Source organism: Marmota marmota, unplaced genomic scaffold (genome assembly GCF_001458135.2).
Source record: "Marmota marmota marmota unplaced genomic scaffold, marMar, whole genome shotgun sequence".
In the NCBI taxonomy this organism is placed as follows: Eukaryota; Metazoa; Chordata; class Mammalia; order Rodentia; family Sciuridae; genus Marmota; species Marmota marmota.
Window position 1 is genome coordinate 1,065,695 of NW_025999963.1, and position 26,456 is coordinate 1,092,150.

The following is a 26,456-nucleotide window of genomic DNA, read 5'->3' on the forward strand; positions in this document are numbered from 1 at the left end:
GAGGAGGAGGAGGAGGAGGAGGAACTAAGTGAGTTTATAATTTGCATTGTTATAGATTAGTCCCAATGCCCCATGGTATGCTTAGCATATTCGAAGACTAGAATATATGAGTGTTGCTTAATGAGTATAGGTGAGAAACAAGTTGAAAAGAAGGACTTGGTCATAACATTTGGGATTTTAGAAGCCATGGCACATATATAGTGGTATTATTGACTAAGACAAATGACGCATATTATACTCAATCAGAGTAAATTGGTGACGGGGTCCTGAGATGTGTTTTCATGTGGTAAGTTACCAGAGTACACTTTTGTGAATGATTCATTATGAAGGGAAATTTTAATGATGTTGTCAATTAACAGAAAGACTTAAGGAGGACCTGTATTACTTGACAGGAACAACTTATAGCAGGAAAAGTATATTTCAGCTCACAGATTCCGAGGTTCAGTCTATGCTCAACTGACTCCATTGCTCTTGGCCCAAGTGAAAGAAAACATCATGATAGAAGTGCATCATGAAAGAGCACTGCTCCTCTCATAATGGCCAGGAAGCAGAGACAAAAAGGGAAAGGGGCCACAGAGAAGATCAACACCTAGAAGGCACCCCCATTGACCCACTTCTACCAGCCACATCCTGTTGGCCTACAGTTCAGTTACCACCCAGTCAGTCCACTCAAAGTAGGATGACCTAATTAGCTTATAGCTCTGATAATCTGATATTAGTCATTTCACCTCTGACCCATCTGCATTAACACAGGAGGTTTTGGAAGATACCTCATATCCAAACCATAATAAGCAGAGAGAAGGAAAGCTGATAACAAAGGTACAGATAGCAGCAGGGATCTTCCTTCACTATAATTTGATCAGAGATGAGATTGGAATATAGGTACAAGTTCATGTACATATTTGGTGGAGGTAATAATATGAGAGAGTAGCTGTCTGGCAGGATTAAAAAAGTTAGAATTGAAATGTGAAGTAAGGCCAGTCTCTACTCAAAGACAGGCTTGATTTGTAAGACAAAGAAGCAGTCACGTCATTAGCATTAGTTTGCTAGATTTGCTTGTATGATCAGCATCCCAAGGAACTATCATGGTGTAATGCAAGAAAGTAGCTTTCTGCAAATAACATAAACTTGCCATCTTTTTCAGTGTGCACAAGAGAAAGCCAGTGTTCATTTAGATAATATGTGCCTGGAATTTCCAGGGTGTATTTTCTTTCATTGTTTGCTTAACTTAGCTATATGTTCAGGAACAGAAGGGGAACATTCAATAACATGGAGTATTATTGTCCCCATTTTTTAGGAATGACACTCTCCACTCCCTATATGCATGAAAACCCCTACATTGTTATCACAGTTACCTGCAACTTACCTTGGGCAAGCACATCAGGGTGTACACTGTAACCTCTTCCCACTACAGCAGTACAAAGAGCAACAGAATATGATAAGCCCAGCTATAAGATCAAGCACAGAACACAACATATCTCCTGGTTGCAGGAAGAAATTATAACCAAGCAGAAAAAGGATCAATGCTGTTTAGTTATAGCAGTAGTACGGGTTTGCAAATTATTTAAAGGCAAAGTTACACTATGATAATCTTCAGGGGTATACACACAACATTCTTTTTTTGAGGAGGGCACAGTTGCTTCCCTATGTTGCTGTTAGCATGTCTAGCACCATTCTACCCAGAAGGACCACCTTTCACATTTGTGTACCTACTTTATAATGCAAAGTTCTGACTCTATGAGTATGTTTAAGGCAGCAGCCTTGTATTTTGAAAAGTTTCAACCTGAAATCTAATGTCAGCCTTTGCTGCTGGAAGAGAAAGTATTGCAAGTGGGTAAAGCCATAGGCAGCATGAATTGCTCTATGACAACTCTTGCAAGGTCACAATTGTTAGGTCTGTAGACAAAATTGAAAGTAAATTTACTTGTATATGATAGGTCTCTTCCAAATGTATTGTTCAATCCAGTTATGTGGAGGATGTAGTTACTCAGGTGTTCCATAAGCACACAACCATACCACCAGGGGAGGAATATGCTCCTATTTGGGCTGTTCAACATTGGCTACACCCCAAGCCAAGAAACAGAGGTTGGAAGAATGTGAATGTTGATGGTTGAAAGGCAAATGAAAAATGAAAGAGAAGAGCACACACTGCATTCTGATTCAGCTACTAAGGGCGTCCTGTTGGGTTAAATTGGGAATGCCTATGATTTTCACTTACTAGTATAGAAAGTAAAATTACTTCTACAAAGTGAAATTACTAATACTTGCTAAACCTCAAGTGTAGAATAACATGAAGCAGATTTCATACATAAAAAGTATCAATACACAATGGGAATCCAGAAAAAAATGGCAGACAACATGGTTGACTATGCAAACATGAGTAAATTATGAGTGATAAATTATATAGTATAAGAATAAAATTAAATAGTCCAGCAAGTTAAAATCTAGTGCAAAGTATATATTTTTATTAAATAACTTTATTTTCAGCATATCATGTATCCATACAGCAGTTAATGAAAACATGAAATTTATCCTTTCCCACTGAAACATAAATTGCCAAAAATATGCTAATTTTGTGTTTCATTAAACTTAATTTCTTAGATGGTTGTTTTTCATTAAATGTAATAAATTAGAAAAAATCAAGTGGACTAGATTAAAAAATGATTCGAGGAGAAGTAAATTATGGAGTTTACAGAAAAAAATATGTACTATGATAAATATCTAAGAGTATTTCCATCAAGGGCAATCTGTGGGCTGAGCATTTAGGTTGAACAGAAAGATCAATAACAATTAAAAAGTCCTGATGTGAAGTAATTCTTATTTTAAATATTTTATGTCTCTTAGAAAATCAAATTTTTTCAAAGAATGCTTTTTATGGATGTTAATAAATTAGGGACATAAACATCTATTATCTAAGAATAAACTATTTTGTTTTGCCTATTGATTAGAACAATCTATCCTTTTCATTGAGTTAATGTATTTCTTTTTCATGTTAAACATTTGCCATTTCCTTTATTAAAAACAAAACAAAAAAAAAAGATATGATTTCTGGGATGCTGACAGATTGTCCTAGTTTATCTCTTTCTGAATGCCATAGTTTTACACTGGAAATAGTCAGCACTTCCAGGATGCTAATACCAAATTTATGTGTTAAAAATACCTTTTTGCATACACTTATCATCCTCCATAGCATGAATTGAAAACGGAGATGCTCTCTCACAGAAATAAGCTATTTCTACTTTCCATGTGTCCATGGTCACAGTCACCCAAGAGCACCTCATCAGAAACTGTGATTCATTCCTCTGCACTTTCAGACCAGTGATATTTATACACCAGGGCTTAGTCATTTCTAAAGTTTCTTTTTTTTTTATTACTCAAATGAGTACAAAATGATTCAAAGTTAACTCTCTCTAATGAAACTTTCACAAATTCTTTTTAAAATCTCTAAACCTAATGATTTTGAATTTTAATTTACTTAATATACTCATATGATGCCTCCAAATGTCTTTATATATCATAGAAAACACAGAATCTCACAGATTTTTATTTTTTTAATTTTTAACTTTTTTAGTTGTCTATGGACCTTTATTTTATTTATTTATGTGTAGTGCTGAGAATGGAACCCAGTGCCTCATACATGCTAGGCAAGTCTTCTATCACTGAGCTAAAACCCCACCCCCTCCAGGAAAAAAGAAGGAAAAATACTTTCTCTTCTCTCTCTCTCTCTCTCTCTCTCTCTCTCTCTCTCTCTCTCTCTCGTGTCTGTCTATATACTTATACAATAAAATTTGTTGTTTCAGTTCTTTAGAGTACAGAGTGGCCACAAGAGTCAACTAATAGTCAAGAACTTTAAGCTTTTTTTGAATAATAACTGATGATGGTTACCTGCAAAATTTCAGGAAATAAGCGTGGACTGGGTCTTTCACTATCAAAGATTTTCAAAAGAACAGAGGCAAGTATATTCTTTAGGTATATTCTTTAAGAAGTAAGTAAGATAGATTTACTTTGGAGAAAAAAGACTTATAAGGACTGGAGTCATTTATAAAGGCATATTGGTAGAATCAAGAATGTCAGATAGAATAAATAGGATGTTTAGAAATATAATGATATAGAATTGAAACAGGAAAACAATAAAATACATACAAATTGAGAGAGAAAGAACTGAAGAAATACAGAAATAGAGACAGAAACAGTGCTGAAAATAGTTAATAAATGAATAATAAAGATAAGAAAGAATCAGAATGATGTTTTTGTAGAGATGTCAATGATATATTTAAGTGAAGATGTAGTATAGAGTAATATTAAAAATAACTCATTGGCTTTAGAAAAGAAAAAAATAAAAATAATTTATACATATATGTATGTTTATGTGTATATATATATATTTACATATTTATGCTATTTATTTTTTATAAAAGATATAGACAGAAAAACTAATTATCCATATGTACACATTTCAGCTAAGTATGGATTTAAGAATGGGAATTGGAGCATTTTGAACTTCTTACGATTTTTCTTTTTACAATGAATATCATCTCTTGAGGAATGAGTAGAATAAAAACAACAAAGCAAGAGAAAGAGAGAAATAAAGTGGAATTTATTAATGTCACAAGAATGTATGTATGATTGGGCTGGGGATATAGCTCAGTTAGTAGAATGTTTGCCTTGCATGCATAAAGCCCTGGGTTCGATTCCCAGCACCACACACACACACACACACACACACACACACACACAAGAATGTACATATGTTTAGGAACTGGTCCAGCCCCTTATACCCAGTTAGGGATTTTGAGTGTGGACAAACTGCTAATTTACTCTGAGAAAAGTGGTGTTTCCACAGGCTCTGAACTTAGATGATTACCCCTAAACTTTAGCTCATTTTCACATTTTTATTACCTGGCATTCGATTTTTTGAATGGAGTAGTCTGATAAACAATAAGGAAACTCAGATATTAATTTTTTTTCAAGCACTTCCAAGGTTGTCTACAAGCCAGTTTGGGAGAGAGTGATATATGTTACTGCATTTGTCTTTTCCATCAATTTCATGATTGGTGCAGGAATGAAGGTCATCCTACTCAGAAGGAGCAAGGTACTCAGAGCTTATATTCTTAAGGGCTTTTTGTAAGTTATGAACAAACAGTAGACATTCAGCATTTTAAAGTTTAAAATAAAACTTTAATTAAGCAAGTACAATCAGTAATTTTCCTTACTATAATATTTTATTTTTCATGTATTTGAAATTTGCTTGACATTTTTCTATGAACATTTTCATAAATATTATGATTTAAACATGAGAGACATTCAAGTTGAGAGGGTAAATAACTTTTCCCCTATTTATTGCTTTGGGAAGACTAAGTAATATACCAAGTACTTCTTTAAAAAATACTTAAATCAGTAAAGGTACATGAATTTCTACATTCTTCTTTTAGCTCTGTATGTATTATGCATACCAGTTTGTACATTTATGCATAACTATAGAATAATTGATCAAAATTTGTAAGCCGTATCAGTTTTTAAAAAGCAAAACAGGCAATCATTGTGAGTGTGTGTGTGTGTGTGTTTGTAGTACTATGGATTGAATACAGGGCACACAAATGTCAGGTGAATGCTTTACCACTAAGCCACATGCCCAGACCCTGTTTATATGTAAAATTTGGTATGTATTCTATGTGTACTTTATATTTCATTTACATGGTTACATAAATGAATAATTTACCTAAATGAGCTATATAAAACAGTTCAATACTTTAAAATGCATTTGGAAACAGGAACCAAAAGTCCAATAAAATCATAAACTGCAATACAACACAATTACTCAGGATACATAAGTATATATTGGGTAGGATAACTTATTTTCTTTCACATGAAAAAATAAAGTTTTTCTTCTTTAGCAAACACAATATTCAGGCCTCTAATATCCTTCAGGTTTGATATGATGATGTTTTCAGGAACTCACTCTTTAACAATGTAACAACCTTTTATCAATTGCATATTTGTTACAAATTCCATAATAGCCTAATGCTTCTTTTCATAATGTTCACCTGATGCTTTCTTCCATAAGGCAGGTTGGTAACATATATATTGTCAATGTGTTCCTATTTCTACAGTTAAAAAGCACAAAAAAGGAGGCTTAAAATAACAACAAAAAAATTACTATCTTGCAGCTCTGTATATCAGAAGTCAGACTTGATTCTCAACTGAGCTAATCGTTTTAGCATAGCCATGTGCTGATATAGAAGTTCCAGGCAGGAATACAAATCCTTGATTTTTCCAGTTTCAAGAAACTGCACGAATAACTTGGCTCTTGACTTTCTTTTTCTATATCCAAACCAGTAGCCTTAGATCCAGTCCTCAGAAAACATCTCTGACATCTTATTTGCCTCCCTGTATCACCTTCATAGACCCTGTGACTACATTGAGTCCACTTTTTAAACCAGGATCCTACCCTGTTTGACGTTCTCTTTGCAATTCTAATCTTCCTTTTTCCATGTGACATCATGAAATCACAGGTTTCAGGGATTAGGATATACATATCTTTGGGAGCCAATAATCTTCCAAACACAATAGTTTCAATGTCATCACATGAAGCACCTTTATATTTCTAAGATCTTTAAAAAATATTGTAACTTGTCACATAAGACTGAGTTTCAGATCCCATCAGAGAAGTAAACATTCAGAGTGAAGCTCAGTTGAAAAACATCTAGATAATCAAGCTGATCATTGAACAGATAAATTAAAAAAGAGGTATTTTATAGCTCTGATCAGGCTGCTGTTAATGGTGATGGTAGTGATGGATGTGGTGGGGGTTGTAGTATGTGTGTGTGGATTAGTTACATGAAATCTTTATTTTAAGTACTAGAGTTTCAACCAGGGATGCTTTACTACTGAGGTACATCAGCAGATTTATTTATTTATTTGTTTTATTTTAACACAAGTTCTCACTAAGCTCCTTAGGACCTCCCTAAATTGCTGAGACTGGCCCTGAATTGTAAATCCTCCTGCCTTAGCTTTCTGAGTTGCTGGGATTACAGGCATATGTCACCATGTCTGTCTTAAAACAATGTTTTTATTGTTGTGAATATTATTGAAATAATCTTGCAATATATTATTTTTGCATTTTTGCACAAATATCAGATTTACAACTTAATAGTTATCTCATATTTGGTGCTAAAACTGCAGATTTACAACTCAGTTCTTTATGATCTCTCTTGCACTTAAATCTAGCCATAAATCACTAATAGGATAGCAAAATAAAAGAATATAATTCATTAATTGGAATATTAAGGGAGGAAGGTTTTCATATATGTCTACTCTTATCTCATTAAAATTATTTGTAGAATAATCTGGAATTGAAAGTGAAATTTTAAAGAATTATTAATAAATGAGATATACTGTATAATAAAAAGTGGTCGTATCTGAAAAACAAACATTTGGCAAAAGTAATACATTAGAAAACAAGAACTATAGTAATGAGTAAAATACATGTGTGTAAACCAATAAATTTGTGGCCATATTTGTTTTTATAACATCACAAATTTTTCAGTTGTGTCTAAAGCCAGACTTAAATTGAATCCAAAATGATTACCATAAATAAATAAGTCTGAATAAAGTAAGCAATTATAACACATAGACCCTTTAAATTGATATATATATATATATATACATATATATATATATAGTGATATATATATATATATATATATATATATATATATATGATATCACATATAAATATAATTACATTATGTCCACAGTAAACTGTCCATAATGCACATCTTAAGTATGCTGCTATAACAGAATACACAAGACTGGATAATTTACAAAAACCAGAGATTTATTTTCCCTCATTTCAATGGAGCTGGGAAGTCCAACATTATGGCACTAGCATCTGGTAAGAGCCCTTTTGCTATGTCTTCACATGGCAGAGAGCAGAAGAGAACACACTACCCCAACCCTGCTTTATCCCAGTACTGATTCATTCCTGAGAGCAGAGACCCCATGACCTAATAACCTCAGTTCTCAGTAAGGTTCCATTGAAGATTAGTTTTCCAACATATTAATGTGAAGAAATTAAGCATATTCAGACCAAGCGTCAAGGATGCTGATGTATTTGGGAATTTCCATTTCAATAATTTAAGACAATTCTCGAGACAATCTCTCCTTCAAATCTGTCTTTTCCTGGTTTATAAAGACACTCCATTGCCTGGAGTTTCTCCTCTCACTCTAGCTACTTCTCAGCTTCCATAGTTGGTTCTTCCTCAATTTTCAAACCTCAGTGTTGGGTGCTACAGGTCCTGGCCCACGTGTTTCCCATATTTTCTCTCACAGATTCTTTACTTTTGGATGCAGTGTATGAGCATTAAAAGTCTCTCACTTCCATTACACAGCTCTTCCCCAGGCTATGCACTGTGTATTCAATAGACCCATTGATACCCTCCACGTGGGCACCACAACCTAAAAATATACAAAACAGTTCTTCATTTTTACTGCCTCACTACTTTTCTTGGAATTTTGATTTTTCTCTATTCTTTCCATTTTTAGGGAACATCAATTGTATCCTTCTTGTTTAGCACATAATAAATAAAATATGACTTTTACCATCTTTTCCTCCCATCCCTGATATACCATATACCACATCAAAACCTTTTAACTTTTTCTTCAAGGTGAATGTAGAATTCTACCTCTTCCTTCTACCTCAATTGCAGATAGTCTGTCTCAAATCACCACCATCTCTTCCCAGAATTACTGGGGTAGACCTATTACTGGGCTCCCTGAATTTATCCTGACTCCTCTCTACCCTAACTGCAATGGTCAGAGTTCCTTGCTGAAATGTAAGTCAGGTAATGCTAATTCTCTGCTCAGAAACATATGACCATTTTAAGTACAAACACTAATCTGCAAGATCTTAGTCCATTTTATGCTGCTATAACAAAAAGACACAGACTGAGTAATTTATTAAAAAAAAAAAAAGCTATTTCCTCTTATCTGAGAGCTGGGGAGTCCAAAATCAAGGCTCCAGTATGAACTGAGGACTTTGATACTGTATTAATTCATAGTAAAAGTTGGAAGAGAGAGAAAACCCAGTCCTGCAAGCCATTCCTATAAATGACCCTAGTCCATGCCTGAGAATGTAGCTCTTAGGACATGAATGTCTTTCATTTTGCCACAGTTTGCAACACAGTTGCATTAATGATGAAGTGTTAAGGAAAGGATGGTTATGCACTATTACTTATGTCCAGTTGTGTGGTCCTTCTTTTTATTCTTCAAATAAGCTAGGTATGCTCTGTCCCTAGAATTTTGTACTTCTCATTCTTCCTGGAATATGGCTCCCAAGATATCAGCATTGTTCATATCCACACTTCCTCCAAGCCTTCAGTCAAAGTATTTTCAGTGAGGCCTTCCTAGACATCTTACCTAAACATCAAGCCACCATTTATATCTTTGAAACTTTTGTTTCCCATTTCTCATCTCTCTCTCTGTCTCTCATCTCCTTAATGAATTCCGTTATATACAAATACTATAAAATGTTAGCTGTGGACTGGATTCCCATCATTTTATATATATATAGTATTTAGTACAGGAAATATAATTTAATACTTAATAGGGCTTTTTTTTTAAAGAAAATAAGACAAATTTCTAAAAGTAAAATGTTGATCAACAAAATAGAAGACGTTAATAGTATCTAAGAACTAATTTACTTTTCAATCTTAACAATTTAAGTCTTTCTCTTCTACATCTAAATTAAGTAGAACCAATCAGTTGATAAAGGGGTTCTCCATAGAACCATCAAATTGCATATTACTAAAATATCTTTTTGTTTATACTGTCAAGACTAATTAAAATTATAGCTTCTGTTTCTGATAAAATTACTAATTAAACATATTTTAAAAATAAAGATAATATAAGCAACAACAAAAGCACGAAGGACACATATTTGTTTCAAAACTTTTTAAAGCCAAATGGATTTTTACGTTATCCTTTTTCAAATCAAAACACATATAAAATTGTGTTTCAAGTTTAATACATTAGTTACTTTTTCTAGAAATTTATCAATATTTAGAGTGATCCAAATTATTAAATTAATTTTAACTTTGTAGGAGTATTATTCCCTCATTTTTGATATTTTGGATGCTTCCTTTTAAAAAATATTTATTTATTTATTTATTTATTTATTTATTTATTTTTGCACTGTATGGTTTCCTAATGATTTGTTTCTAAAAGTTATTTTATTTAAGGGAATATGCCCTTCCTTTTTTTAAACAATAGATTGCAAGTTGTTTCTCAAAATAAGTATTTCAAAAAACTATTAATTTTCACTTCCTCCAGAAATAAATGTAAATAACAATTTTATCACACCTGTGCCAAACTGGTTTGAAAATGTTTTACAGTATAATGATTCAATTGGTTAAAATAGCAGTCTGTCTTGTTTATACTATATTGATGACCATGTGTTTAACCTAGAAAGATTTATTTTTAAATACCATTCATAACTGGTAAACTGAAAATAATGATCTCAAGTAAAACTGTCAGTCACATCTAATTGTGTATAATTAAATAAAATCAATTATAAGTTACATAGATTAATTCAAAAGTCTTCAACATAATGACAACAAATACCTATTTGAGGATCTTTATGTTTATGAAAATTTATTATGAACTGGAAATGAGAGTTGAATTCTTTTATTTTTTTTAATTTTGTTTTTAGTTGTAATACACATTATACCTTTATTTTTTTTTATTTGTATGTGGTTCTGAGGATTGAACCCAGTCTCACACATGCTAGGCAAAAGCTCTACTGTGGAGTCTCAGACCCAACCCCCAAAGTTGAGTTCTTCTTCAGTGGAAAATGTAGAAAACCTGAATTATTTTTACCAACAATTTCACCCATCATATTCTATGTAGTACAAGTATAATCTTGAGTAAGATCAGTATTGAAATTGAACATCTCATAATTTAAATATTTGTTTCAATGAAATATTGAATACTTTGGGGATTAAACTTTATTCACTTTATTTTCAGAAAAATTTCCTAAGTTTATGTAACTTAGCAATGTGAAATCTACATACCAGGCTTTCATTTTCCATAGAAGCAACATCTGGGCATTTAGAATGCAGCAGAGCAAGTGTGCCTATAATATCTGCTTCTACTTTTCCTCTCTGTTTACTTCCCTGGAAATATCTTCCCGGAACATGTACTACACTTAGTCAAAACATTATGAGCACAGATAGAAATACTAAATTATTTAATTTGCGTTGGCCTCTTTACTCTTCATTAAAATATTTTAGCAGGAGACTATTAAATAAATGGTAGTATATCCCTACAATCGTATGCAACAATCAAAATGAATCATAGTCAATATTACATGGCACCTACCAATCTGAACTACCTAAACATAATGAGAAAAAAAAATTTCTTAATATTGAGTCAAATCAAGCTTGTGCATATGGCACACTTGACTCTTGTAAGCAATTATAAATTCTATATATAATCACATGGAAGACAAATATGCTATAAAATTAACTGCATATAGTATCAACCGGTATTTACATTCTAAATACTGGTTCCTGTGAAGATATGAATGTACAAATATCACTATATCTTTCCCTTTAAATAAGTTAACTTTATAATCACATAAAAATATTCATACTAATCTATTGATAGAAAAAGTAATTTAAAATATATACATTTGCACTGTTGAAGAGTAAATCTTAATTTACATACTTACCATTTCTGTAGTTTTGTAACAAAATTTAAATATGGACAATAAAAGGATAGAAATAAGAGCAAAACTGAGCACTATGACTTCACTTTACAGAATTTAACATTGAAGATGTTCTTATTCCTTCATGGGAAATCATTTTGAAAAAGAATAGTAGGCATTCTCTAGATGTTTTTTATCCACATTAGAATAGCTGGAATTTCCCCTGCTGAATTGATCCTCACCCAATGAGTCACCAAATACACTGAATCTATGATTTACTCAAATTGGCATCGATTCTCACAAATTATAGTAATTATACTACTCTGTACATTTGGGTTTTGTACTTATTTTAATCCCATTTTGCAGAAGAGGAAAATGGCCTACAGACAAGCCACACAGAGCACAGTAATTCATGACAGTATCCAGAGTCTTACCATGTCCTCAAATCATCAAGTTCAGTACTCACCCATGGTGCTCACTACCAATTAAGAATGGTTCTTTTTAAATCAAGATTTTTTTTTTTTTACTTATACAGGTTTTGTACACTTCAAACAAATCCAACCATAGAGAATTCTAGAGTGAACATCATTTTCCAACAACCCACACGTACACAAATACCCTTCAAAATAATAAAAACAATTATAGAGTCAATGTCTTTAATTTTCTTAGATTTATATTAAAGTTTCATATGAAAAAAAAAACAAATTAAAGTGTAATTTGTGTTCATCTTAACTTCTGCACTATCCTCCAAGTATGTGTTTCCTCTTATGCTACAATATGTTATTGTATGATAATATAGCCCCAATCTCTCAGTTTACAGAAAAATGATACTGATAAAGTCCTCCACCGTATTTCGGTTGGACTTAATTGGAACCTTTAAACTGAAATTGTTTAATTATCAAAGCAAGATGGAGGAGAGGATCTGCAGAGCACCCAAACTGAAGTTCATTGGGCAGTTTCCTATACATACAGCATATATGTGCCTGCTTTTTATATCTTCTATATACATGCATAGTTTTTGCTCCCAGAGTGGTTCTTAATGGGGGTGTGTTTTTAATATGCCCCAGGGAATAGTTAACACTATATAGGAATATTTTTGGTAGTCACAACTTAATGGTACTTCTATCAAGATACCCACGTGAGTGAGTAGAGAACAGGGACATCGCTAAGCAGACTATGATGCACAGGATATTCCTTGGCGGAATTATACAGCTGCAAAGATCAGCAGCATAAAAGATAAGAAACCCTAATCTCAAATATAATTCTATAGATATGTATGATGCGTATCATTAAGGAAATTAAATAGTTTAAAGTACTCATTTTAAAAAACAAAAGAACACTTTACACATGTCTTTACTCTCCCAATGTACTCTACTACTCTTCACTAGACTACAATGTATCAGATATATGGGTTCAGGGTAAATTTTTTTTCCAATATGTTCAATAAGCTTTTTTCTTACATCTGCTGAAATGTACAAACATGTTTAGATTATTGAGGACCATTAAGTGAGGGTGCAGATATGTTTTTTAAAAAATGCTTTTAATTCTTAATCATGAATAAGCTAAAAACAGAACAGGTAGGACACACAGACTTGTAAACATGTGGTCTGTATTCATTAGGCCACAAAAATCAATGCAATGCATAATAATCCTATTTATATTAGCCAATAAAAAAGCATATTTTCTATATATAGCACCTTTTATCTAAAAAATTCATAAAGTTTGGCTGACTCATTCACTCTCATCATTCCACTATATACATTTGAAATAGGTCATTGTGAGAAATAATAATTTATAATCATACAGCATATAGACTTTCCCAAGTACTGGTTTAGCCCCTGCTCTAACTAGTTATATTCATCATTTACTGGATTCAGTTATAGCTAGAGTTTCCAGCCACTTACTTTTCTTTTAATATTATGTTGTCCTTTGCCATTGGGTTATCTTCTTTGGGGCACTCTTTGCAGCTAAAATAGCATATCCTCATTTTCTACCTCCCCATGTTGTCCTGTAGGCAATTGATTCTGACCATTAGCATCATTCTGTTTGTTTTCTTAGGTTAGCCATCTCTCTAAAAAAGCATCAGAATTATGACTAATAAAACAATTATCCACCAAAGCCCATTAAGTGTATGCCTTATGTAGTGAATAATGGGGTGATCTATAGCAGATTAATTTATTATCAGTAAATCTGGAATTAAATACGTAACAAGAGTCTTGAAGAAAACAGCAACGGTGATTGGTGCTTAGACCAGAATGCTACAAAACTAATTCTACTAGTATCACATCCTTCCTTCCTCCTCTCACTTCCCACAAGGTACACTCATGATGTAGTCTGAACTTCAAACTCTTGATTTAGAATTAAATATGTTCTCTGATAAGATAAGTGAACTAAACCAGAGAATCATCGTCACTGCAAAAGGAAAGCCCCCTGCATTGAAAAATCTTCTAGTGAGCCCAGCATGGAAAAGAAAGGTTGGAAAACACAGGCTGAGCCTGTAGTTAGTTTTCTGGCTGCATAACAAAATCTTTCTCTGATCTGTCTCTTGGCTCAAAGCACTGATGCCATCACCTGAGCAAACCGAAGACCATAATATTTTTAGCTAATTATTTTTATTTTTTCATGATTTCTAACAAGGAACTAGCAAGGCATGTTTACACTTGGTTAAAGAGAAACCTCATTAAATACAATGGATATTAAATTTCAAAGAATCAATAACCCTCACTGATACAATTCTCATTTTTCACCTGTTACATATGAGAGGTTTGCCTTCCTCCACATCTACACACAACATACACACACAATCACACACACACACACTTACACACAAACATACATAAAGGCACAATTTTACCTTGATTTTAAAATGTGAAATTTAAAAATATTTATTTCTACACTCAAACGAATTAGCTTCAGGAAGTTAACAAAAGGCAGTGAATGACAGTTCACAAACATAAGGGCATATACTAAATAAAGTGTGTTGTTCTTCTCAAGAGCCTGTCTAATTTCTTTACATGCATCATTTGTACTGCCCTTTTAAATAAAAAAAGTAAAAGTTTCACCTTAAGCCTTAATAAGCATTTTATGTAAGCAGTTCTCCGGAAGAAGAAAAATAAATGAAAGAAAGAAAATACAAGAATTGCTCTGCTGCAGTTTCAGTGCTCAGCACGTAATTTTACAGGATACTGGAAAGACAATAATTAAAAAGCTCTATCAAAAAGCCAATTTCAATATCCCTGCTTGATTCTGATGATGCTTTTCCTCACTTTTACAGATAAGCATAATCGGCAGCTTATACTGATGCCATCACTATTCAAATGTGCCTTGCAGAGTACCGTTCCAACTTCTTCAGGGGCAGGGCAGATAACAGCACATCCACAGACCAACATAAATAGAGACCCAGCTGGATTAGCAGTCTCACATTCCATAGGCTCTATGGCAACATTCCTGCATAAGAAAATACAAATTCATGCTAGCAGAAGGCTGCCGGCGTGAGCTACAACTTTCCCATTAGCACCAGATCCTGTAAAACCCATCCGAAAGGAAGATTTCACCAAATACAGTTTGACTCAGAACGGGGTAAGCAACCCCACTGCACAAAAATATTAATGTCACGAGAGATGAGAGATTAAAGTGTTATGTATTGAAGCCTTACCTTGGCTGACTTGCCCTAACTGCTGGAAAGGAACTTAAATTATGAGAAGCAAAGAGGGGACTTTCTCAGAGCTCCGTGCACAGCTGCTCAGGTCTTCGGAGAGCCCAGACTCCGGCTCCGCGCACCTCCAGCCCTGGGCTCCCAGACTCGGTCTCTGCAGCTCCGGAGCGCGCCTGTGATTGGCTGGCAGCGCCTGTCTGCCTGATGCTCTGCTCTCCCTGTCTCTCCTCCTTCCTCTTCTTTCTGGCTCTCCTCTCTGCTTCCTTCCCCTTCAGCCTCTCCCCCCCTCCCCAACGTATATAGTTTGGGGGCTGCACAAATTCTGAAGCACACGGAAATGATACCCTTTAGCCCCATCGACAAGGTCATATGGAAAACAAGACAATTAATAACAAGCATTTAAACAAACAAACAAACAATCAAAAAGCCTAAGCTCTTGAAAAAGGACTCTGTGACAGTTTAACCCATCTATTCTCTCTGGGGGAGGGAACACTAGGGCGAGAAGGGGTTTGTTAGATGGAGTGGGAGTATACAACGCGAGGGGACGAGAAATAGCAGGCAGTGCAGGCGCTGATGTGGCGAGCTGGTAATAAATTTTCATATTTCCGTGCAAAGTCGTCACAGCCTGCTAAACATTCAACTGCTGGCTCATTCATCAGCGATCCATAGTCCAGTGGTAGCCCTGAGATTTAGCTTGAGTGATGCCCTTTAATGTCTTACCCCAAAGTACTCAAGGCATGGAGGGTTGATATTAGAAAGAGGTTCCTTTTGGAGGTCAGCAATATATTTGTGAAGATGAATAGAAGCTGCAATGCCTTTCCAACCCACTTCGCTTTTGCCAGGAAAACTAACACGCACGTGAACTTCTCACCTCTTATTATTACGGAATAAATTAAAACGATCTGTAAAGTACATAGCTTTTGATAACAGGGATTTCAGGCCCGATTGGCTGTACTCAAAATTGATGTTAACAGCTGAAACAACTTCACTGTTTCCTCCCAGCATGCAGTCACCCACTCTTACCCATTAAGAACATCTAGAATCCCCGCTTAAAGTAGTGTAGTAAACACGAGTAGGAGTCTATCTAAATTGAATGGCTATTCCAACAGTCCCTTGGCAGATATATTAAGAATTATAATACAAAATTCACAATCATCGCAAACACTAAAAGAACAGTGTTACTTTTTCTACTGAGTTGATAAAACTACAAATGCCCAGATTCAGAGATTTAGAGGAACAAAAAGTCTTAAACCTAGAAATGTCATGTAATAGGGGGAACAGAAGACTTGGATTCAAATCCTGTCTAGGATTTTCATCTATACCTGAGCATATGTAAGTTTCCCCCCACCCACTTCTTCATCTTCATAGGACTTATCTAGACTATTTTCACTTCAAAGAGTCTTTGTAAAGATTCGATGAAAACCTGTATAGGTTTTGCTTATTTATGGAAAAATGTAGGCAAAGGTTATTTTACTTGTAACCATCTCTCTCTTTCCTCTTTCCCTGCTCTAAAAAAAGGCACTGAGTTTGAGGAGAGTAAGTGATATTTATAAGAATTTTAAAGAACAAAGAGGGAATGTTGTGAATCACCTGCAGTTAAATTTGACTGTCTTTATTTCACTTGAGTGATGTAGAATTCAGAGAAATTTATTTTGCTTTTGAGGTTTAATATATTAAAAAAAAAAACTATATAGGGATTTTGCTCAGTGGCAGAGTGCTATCCTAGCATGTACTTGCAAGGCCCTAGGTTTGATCCTCAGCACCACATAAAAATAAATAAATAAAATGAAGGTATCCTGTCCAACTACAACTAAAAAATAAAAATATTTATAAAAACCTATATAAATAAAAAAGAAAGTATATGGATTAGATTATTTCCAGTTGTGAAGGAATTACAAATTAAAGGCTTAGATGCTGCTAACAAAGATGTTAGAAGTCAATTGGAATTGAATATGTACAAAATTTAAACTATTAAAGAAAAATAGAATAGAAAGAAAAGCATTAGAACGAAGAGTCCAGGTTAAATATTAGTTGTGCATATCCTCTCTCGCAAGGCTTCTAATTCAAATGGCAAATGTGTCCTGCATAGTGAACTGAGTGCAAATTCTTAGTCATTTTTAGTTATTATATGAGCTATTTATAATGAATGAATTTCAAATCTTACTATGTTGATGAAGCTATGGGCACACAAGCTAAGGTATAGCTCCGAAAATAAACAGAATTTATAGAAGAGATTTCAGTCTGTAAGAGGTCATGTAGAACAATTTAAAAAATTCACATTATGGCATTCTTTAGAGAAGCCTAACTATTTATTTGACTGTCCTTGCTCAAATGAAATAAAAAGTCTGTTTGCCTGCTTGTTATTGAAGTCTTTGCCCAGGCACCAGCAATGAACATCGTAGGGAGGCACTTGAAAACAAAACATGTTTTTGCTAGGCTTCCTTGGTGGTTTTCCCTGGATAAGACCGTAATAAGTACATCCAGTGGACTGTCATAATGGAAGTCAACAGGCACTTACTCCTGAGTGGGATGACATGCAGGGGGAATTGTCAAAACTGCCGAACAATACAATCCATTTCTGGAAAAAGAATTCATTCACCAAGGGAGGATTTGTATCAATGAGACTGCACTCAGATTAAGGGCTCTAGATTCTCCACAAACCCAATGGTGCAATGTATACTGGATTTAAGTGGCTTTTGAAGTTTGATATTCTGAAACTGTGCCAACTCCTCCTAGCCATAGAAAAGTGAACCTGTCAGCCACTAAGTACAGTTGTTGTATTTTCAAGTTAAAAAGAAGGAGGCGGGTGAACCAAAGCAGAATGTGCTACTTGGGGAAAGGCAGGTGGTGGGCAGGTACTTATTTTCTCTTTATGTCAGGGATTATTTCAAAAAATAGACAATGTATCAGTCAACAGGATTTATTACATAGCTAATCTCTGAAACTGAAAGTATGGACATTTCTGATACTGAGTCCCCTCTTATGTTACCTTAGAAGAGTTATAAGAATCATTTTAGCTGGTGACAGAGAAGCATCCAACACAGGATTGATGCTGGTTCGACTATAGAAACTGGAAAGATAAAATTTTAGTGCTAAGCTGTGATCATTTTCTGAGAGAGAAACTCAGAAAATTGTCTCTTTAGATGTCATCTCATGCTCAATTTTACCCTGGAAATTTAGGAGGCTGTATAATGCTTTTAAACATAAATGAAGAAAGGATGTAAAAGCAATGTAGTGATTACCTTGTTATAATTCAACATTTAGAACAATCAACCATGCAAACATGGTGTACTGTTTCATTTTAAAAATAGTCCTGAAAATATATAAAATACATAAAAATTTATATATGTTTCACATACATAACTTGATATTTTGATATATGTTTTGTGTAATGATAATTACATTGCAACAAATTAATGTATCACCTCTTCATACCTACTATTTTGTTTATAATAATAAAGTAAGATAAGTGATTTCATCTTATGTCATAAAAACAGGTGGTAAAAGTTATGAAGCAATGGACAATTTTCTGTGCAATTTTTTATGTGTTTTGATAACAAGGACTATAGTTTACATATTTTGGTTAAATAACAATAGAAAACTTATGGTGATAAAAACATCATCTCTGATTTTATTGTTAAAGATAAGTGAGTAAGTTTCATCTTTAGTCAATCTTTTATCAAACTTCAGATTAAGAAGTGTAGAATACTAGGAAATTATTGATTCAAGGAAATGAAGTACTATAATCTATCAAGATTATTTGAAAGACTACTGTCTGTGTGATTAATTCTAAAAAGTAGTGTTGCCTTTACTCAAAACAATAGTAAGTTCAACAAGTGCAGATTTTTAGTATTCTTAAATGTATGCAAAATATAAAATATTCAATGGCCTTGGATCCAATAGTATATTATTGATACTTGACAAATAAAAAAAGTAAAACTCAGCATCTATTATATATGCACTTTATATTGGCATAATATAATTGCTGCACTGTAAGTAACAAAATGTTCACACTGATTTCCAAGAAAATTGAAAATATACTAATTATGACATAATTATGAACTAATTTTAATGATGAATCTTGCTGGACATGAATCACATAAAGTACATGATTAAATGTTAAAAAATGATAGTACTGTACATAAGATGAGATTATGGTGAAGGCAGATAGTTCACATAGACTAGAGGGAAATAGTTTCTCCAGCTTTCAAAGATCAAGTGAATATGGCTTCTATAAAATTAGGGAATATTGAACTGAATGTGGAGCTTGGCAAAATCATAAGATGCTTTGGTAAAGATGTGAGAGAACCAGAGTAGGAAAATCCTGTGGGATTCCTACATCTGCATTACTCAGAAGAACATTTCTCCGTCTAAAGTGCTAAGACTGGAAATAGGGGCAGTGTGTAACAGGGACTTTTGTTACATCATCATTATCTGTCATGATTTTACTATTGTCACATAAGGAAGTTCAAAAATAATTATTATACATGGAAACTGGTAAACAAACCATACACACATTTTTTTAAAAATGCAGGATTTGGTAAGGGAGCTTTTACTATATTAAGCTTCAGAGTTCCAAGTCCAAATCTGTTCTCAATCTGTTCTAATCATGTTTTTTATTAACAAGATGAACACCAAAGTAATTAATGAAAAATTATACAAGAAGCTAGTATACTTAGATGAAGAACTAGACATTTGTTAAAATATCTTGGAAAAACTTAAGTTATATCTCAGTGTAGCAAAATAGAAATTCCATAACTGGCTTCAAAAAGATATGGTAGTAGAGACAAGTATTAGAGTCAAAACTTATGAATAAGATTGAGAGATTTCTACTAGCAATATTTTCAGTAACAAAAAATCAAGTATGTGTTATGGTGATCAAAAATTTAAATGTAAACTTAGGCTTCCTTCTGTAAAAATATTTTTTTTAGTTGTAGATGAACACAATTCTTTTATATTATTTATTCATTTTTAAATTGTGTTGAGGATCAAACCAGTGCCTCACATGTGCTAGGTATGAGCTCTACCACAGAGCCACAACACCAGCTCCTAAACTTAGGCATCCTTAATAAAAGCAACAACACAAATGAAGTTTGTTCAGATCTTACTTAACTTTGGACTATTGAGAATTTACCTGGACTATTTCATTTTAAGGAGATTATAGTTAAGTCTGGTATTTTATTGTTATTTCATGATAATAGTGATAGTGGAAGCACTATCACATTGTGTTCCTTTACAGGACAAAGCTAATCCCATCTTTAACTTTTGTTTGTTTGTTTGTTTTGTTTTGTTTTTTTACTTCCTTTACCCTTTTGATGATCTCATTCCTTACTTGCCTGTGACCACACCTGCCTTATCCATCTTTCAAGAGTTAGAACAAAGGATACCGTATGGCTTCTGGAAAAGTATCTTGTTCTGATACAAGTGTCTAGGGTCCATCATTTATATTGAACTGATGATACAATGTTTTGAAATTACTCCAATATATCACATTAGCCAATTGTTATTGAGTTACCATGACACATTAGTTAAAAACATAGTATCAGAAACCAAACAAGTATAGCAAATTATATCACTATATGTACTAAATTCCTTTGTTGGTAAAATGGTCATGATAATATTACCTATTGGACAAGTCAGGGTTCTCCAGAGAAACATAAACAACGGGATGTAGATCTGTAGTCGTATAGATGATATAGCTATGTATATAGATACACATACAGATAGAGGCATCTAGGAGAAAATTCAAAAGGGAATGACTCACAGAACTACTCTCACTGAGATATTCTATGATCTGCATCTGCACCAAATAATCTGCTGCAATAGTTCCAGTTCAAACCCCAAAGCCCAAGAAACAGGGAAGCCAATACTATAAATTCAAATCTGAGGTGAAGTTCTGGGAATCAGAGGCACTCAGGACAAAGGGTAGCAAAAGATCCTTTTCTCAACTCAAGCAGATAGGAAATTTCTTCTTCCTCAGAAGTTTTGTTCTATTCAGATGCTCAGCTGCATTAAATGCTAAATAATTTTGCACATGCAAAAGGACTTAATACAGTCTTTGGCAAATAAAAGACTATGGACAAAAGTTAGGCCACCCCTTCAATAAATGTATAGTACTAATATAATAAGTCATATTTGCTTCTTGTGTTCCAATTGTAGCAGAAATAAGCAAATCAAACAAACTCTTAGCTAGGAGTTTTTCATTAAAATAGAAACTATGGTTTCTGTGGAATATCCTGGGGAAAGCATCCATTCAATTCAACCTCCCATATCTGTATTCACCTTTTTGGTGATATATAATGAAAATTGATGTTTAGATGATCCTGAGGCAACGTACGATTCTTGACCATCCAAGAAATATTATATTGAACTGAGGATACAATGTTTGTAATACCAGAAAAGAGAGAAGAATTTAAAATCATTTTATAACTTCAGTTTATAAGAAGTAACAGTTATTTCACTAACAATCAGATTATCCACTTGATGAAATCATTGATATTTTCAGAAAAAACTAAATATGTTAATATGAGTTTGTTATCATTCTACAGAGGTAGTATTCTACAGTCACTCTGAGTCTTCTTATTGTTCAGCCTAAGAATATCAAAAGAGAGACTTTGAAAAATGTTGAATTTGTCTTGCTTTTTTACATTGTAATATATCAGATTTCTCTGTCACTAAAAGTTCTTACCAAACATTTTAAATAAATTACTCTCCACATTATATATCACTCTTCACAATATACATGTAATATATTTTCATCCTTTTGTTATCACAGGTCATAAATGTTGCTGCCAAGTTTCAGATATTATAAACAATGTTCAAGGAACAATTCTGTTTATAATTCTTTACCTGGATCTCTGCTTATTGCTTTTTAATAGGCTATGTACTAGCATGTACATTTCTTAAAGTTCATGATTTTTTTATTGATTTTCAACATGATTAGAGAGGACTAAAAGACTAATTGGCTCTCTGATAACCCGGAGCAATAGCATTTATTTCAGTTTGCTTGCCTAATAGCTAAAAATCAGTACTTCAGTTTATCTATTTCTATTCGTGTGATTCCTGGAATGTTTAGTGGTCATTTCTTGTTTTCACTCACAACTTCTATTAATATCATTACTCTATCATGTTATTGCTAATTTAGAACTATAACACTCTTATATTATCTTAGTACACAATCAGAAGACAGTTCAGCACAAGTTTCTGTACTTTTCTCTCATAATTGGCCTAAAATGTATGAATGTATATATTGTGTAAAAATAAACATATTTGTGCATATGATTAGATTTACCTGGAAAGTACACACAGAGTATCAGTTTCAGTTGAAATTTATTAAAAAAATTAAGTTATCTTCTCTATTTTAAGCTGAAAAACTAGAAAAATTACAAAACTGAAATACAACACCACAAACTGTATAGGCTATCTATGGACAATAGTCTTTATATATTAAAAATTTCGATGCACTGATTAAACACTCTTGGTAGAGACAGAATCTGTGGTGATGTTTAAATAATAAAGAGAAAAAAATAGAGATTAATGAATGGGAAATTATTTTAAAGAAACATATATATTTAAAAAACAAATGCACTTCTGGAGACCAATAGACCTACAGACCTACAGATATTTGCAGTCATCTGAATGTCTGAATATGTGGATCCAGTTATATGAATTTTGAAATTGTTACACATAATATTCTGAACAACCACATTTACAAAATATGTTATATTGATGATATTTTGTTTTATGCTTATATTTCCTTTCAAGATCACAATGAAAGCATTTAATATAAATGCTGAGGTATTTATTTCTGAGAAGATTACTATGAGTAGAAAGTTTATAAAATTCTGTCTAATATTCTGGAACACTTTTGGACAGCTTCAAGCCACATTAATCACCTCTCCATGTAAGCTTCCAGTATTACTTTGTTTATGTTTATGTTAACGCACCTAGCACAGGACAATATAAAGTGCTGAATGTCTTGATCTTATTTAGAGATAAGCTCTAAATTCTTTAACATAAAGCATTAAAGTTTTCTATTCTGGAATTTGCTTCACTTTAGTGTAGTTCATATTAATTGCAAGATTTGCAACAATGAGTGGGTATGATTCTTGCCTCCAGAATGTAATGCTAGAATGGAGGAAGCTTAAATATCAACATTTCTTACTAATATGGTCCTACAATACTGGCACACATGAATTGTCATGAAAGTACACAAAGATATCTCAATTTACCCTGAGTATTTAGGGAGTTTCCTGGAAGAGCTGAGTTGGATAATGAGGAATTATTCCAAATGACAAGAAGAGGGCAAAAAGTATGAAACACAGATACTAATGCTCATAAAAATTTCACATAAAAGAACTTCAGGAAGGAAGGGATTGGAAAGATGGAAGGGGGAGAAGGAGAAAGTTGCTTATGCATAAGTTCTATTATTGTTGGAAGCCTTTGACATTATCAAATGGATGTTTTTAAATATGATAGTGAAATGCTGTAATTTCATCTCACTATTGAATCTCTACCCTGTTACCTTAGTGGTCAAACAGTGGAGAGTCAAACTAATTACAGTTTGGAAGGTATTAACAATAATCTATCATAAAGATATATGGAAGATCAGTAGAGTTGAAAAAATAGATTGATAGGAAGGGTGGAGTGTTGGATAAAGGGAGAACATGGAAAAAATTAACAAAATCGTGCTATATGCATGGAGAAATATTCTATATGGAATTCTACCTCTCTTCATATGTAGAATGTTCCAATGAAAGAAGATTTTACATGGTTGGAAATCATGAGTAAGGCAGAACCTAATGCAGATCTCTGGATTCTGGCTTGAGTCTTAACATAGCCAGAGAGTCACCTGGGAGAGGAAAGCTATTCTGAGGAAAGTGGATTATAAATTGGTTTGAGTTTACTTTGACTTTGAGAGTACTACTAGATATTGGCATATGGTTGTCATTTGAGCATTGCCTTTGTACTCAGAGAACAAGTTAGAGTTGAAAATAATATTTGAGAAGACATTTATACACAGTTTTTAGTTTTAAATGTTCTGTGTTTTATAGATTTGTTCAAGGGTCGCATAAGAAGGAAAAAGCCCTAAATCATATTAGAAGAGTGTGTGAGCTATGCGGGAGAACCCCTTAAAATTGATATCTAAAACCAGCTGTAACAGCAAGAAGAAAAACAGAAGATCTTATGGTCACAAAACTGAAGAAAGAGAAATGTACTGGCTTGGCATGATGGCCCACATTTGTAATCCTAATAGCTCAGGAGGCTGGGCAAGAGGATCACAAGTTCAAAGCTAGCCTCAGCAAAAGCAAGGTGCTAAACAACTCAGTGAGACCCTGTCTCTAAATACAATACAAATTAGTGCTGGGTATGTGGCTCAGTGGTTGAGTGCCCTGAATTCAATCCCAGTACCATCCACAACTCCCACCCCCCCCCCAAAAAAAAAAAGAGAGATGGATATCACACTTGAGAAATGAACCATATTGTTTTTTGGTGGCATAAGAAGTGAATTGTCATGGTATGTTTGGCAATTTGGAAGGTATCTGTAACAATGAAATTAGCAGAAGAAAGGGACTGGTGGCAAAAGAAGATAGTTTTCAGGCAAATGAAAAAAATAGAGATCATCTTATAATAATTTAAATAAAAAACAGTCATGAAATAATAACAAGTTATCATGGATTTCAAAATAGAATTTTTATATTACTATTATTATTTTTTTAGTAGAAACAAACATCTAGTTAAAAAGAGGAAGCAGATGATTATAAAATATATTTTAATTGGATATGAATAAGAGAAAATGTAAAATGTTGCATAAAGTCCCTTTAATTGGATATGAATAAGAGAAAATGTAAAATGTTGCATAAAGTCCCTACTCCAAATCTGCTTCTGGTTTTGGGCTTCTTGTATCACTGAAAGAACCAATATTCTCACACACACCTCTCTCTCTCTCACACACACACATACACACACACAAATTCACAATAATGAACACAAAACTCTGTATATTAACTTCTGTGTTCTTTTCCATAACACCATATCCAACTATGTCATTGAGAGAGCACCAGAAAGTGAAATGCAGGAACTCTTATTCAAAACGTATTAATAATTTTGAAATGGCAATGGTAGAGCACTGGACCAAGAATGAGTCCTCTGTCTGTGGGATCTAGTACAGTTGCCGATGTTTAGGGCCCACACTGCACCCCTAGTCACCAGAAGTTCCAGTCCACAGACTCATATTCAAAACATCTTGTGTTAATTAATAACCTTCAAATTATTCAGTGTATTCATTCCTTGTGGAATTACTTCAGATTCATAGTCTACCCTATTCTATCAACGGTCATGTGACAAGAGTTTTTGCCTTTCATGCCATTAAAGAGCTACTGAACATTACAGTCAGTGGTTGGGAGTTTCTATAAAATAGTGAGTAATTTTCAACTTTATTTAGTAAAGTGTTGGAGCAGAAAAATTCTAACAGGAGTCCGATGTTTGGATGAAGTTAGCCTACTGGGGGCACTGCCTACAGCTTCCAAGGATTTGAATGTATTACAGATAAATTATCTTAATATAATCTTAATACAGAATGAACAATTTGTGGCAATTTTGTACTTACAATACATAAAAATATATTGGATGACTTAAACTTAACAGGAGAATTGATACAGGATAGGTACACAGATTGGAGATATTTACAGAAGGAATTAAATGTAATATATCAGAAATAAGCATGAGTCAGAGTTTTCTAGCTCAGTTGGTCCTGGAAAAAATAGCACCATCATTAGTAGAAAGAAAGAAGAAAATTATAACATCTGTTAGGGAGCATAATCAGTTCAGATTGGAATATGTGATGTTAAGGTGTTAGATAACATTCTGAGGAGAAATCCAAGAGTCAATTGGCAATGTAAGACTGCATCTTTGGAAATGCTTAGAAATAGTTTTGGGTAGGTGAAATAATTTTATGAGTCATGCTCAGATAATGATAAGAATATAGTAATAATATATGTTTTTTTACAGCCTGCAATTAAGAAGAGAAAATTTTCTAAACTATCAATGATAGAACTATGCAGGTGAGTGACCAGCAAGGGGCAGGGGTGGGGGGTG

The 26,456-nt window shown here is 33.5% G+C and overlaps 1 protein-coding gene across 5 annotated transcripts in view; it reads right to left on the reverse strand.

Annotated features, from left to right (window-relative positions):
- Cdh18 (cadherin 18) overlaps positions 1 to 26,456 on the reverse strand; it is a 672,909-nt gene that overhangs the window by 458,590 nt on the left and 187,863 nt on the right. Inside the window, exons 1-2 of one of the 5 annotated variants that reach the window (XM_048803132.1) lie at positions 15,360 to 15,658; positions 13,609 to 13,775 (exon numbers count right to left, since the gene is read on the reverse strand). The exons of 1 other annotated variant lie outside the window; for it this stretch is intronic. The gene's annotated coding sequence lies outside the window, so the exon portion shown is untranslated. Of the gene's footprint in view, positions 1 to 13,608; positions 13,776 to 15,359; positions 15,659 to 26,456 lie in introns of those variants that run through there. 3 more of the 5 variants (XM_048803131.1, XM_048803135.1, XM_048803134.1) reach the window with 3 other exon arrangements.